Source organism: Sinocyclocheilus rhinocerous, unplaced genomic scaffold, assembly GCF_001515625.1.
Source record: "Sinocyclocheilus rhinocerous isolate Xijiao unplaced genomic scaffold, SAMN03320098_v1.1 scaffold1038, whole genome shotgun sequence".
Taxonomy (NCBI): Eukaryota; Metazoa; Chordata; class Actinopteri; order Cypriniformes; family Cyprinidae; genus Sinocyclocheilus; species Sinocyclocheilus rhinocerous.
In genome coordinates this window covers 547,056-547,297 of record NW_015632707.1, presented here as the reverse complement: position 1 = coordinate 547,297, position 242 = coordinate 547,056, and the positions used below count along the sequence as shown (strand labels likewise).

Genomic DNA, 242 nt, shown 5'->3' with positions numbered 1-242 from the left:
ATCATATTATATAAATCCTTTCTAATTTTCATTTTTTTCACCCCATTTTATTGGAAGTAATTAAGCAATTTGATTTCATTTCAGTTCTGTTTTAGTTTATGAAAACAATATCAGTACTGGAAGTTTTAAAGGGGTCATATGATGCTTTTTTAAAGATTATTATTTTGTGTATTTGGTGTAACAGAATATGTTGACATGCTTTAATGTTCAAAAAACACATTATTTTTCAAATACTGTACATT

At 24.4% G+C, this 242-nt stretch overlaps 1 protein-coding gene across 1 annotated transcript in view; it reads left to right on the top strand.

The window, feature by feature from the left end:
* LOC107742707 (beta-soluble NSF attachment protein) overlaps nt 1-242 on the top strand; it is an 11,735-nt gene that overhangs the window by 5,086 nt on the left and 6,407 nt on the right. The window lies entirely within an intron of this gene.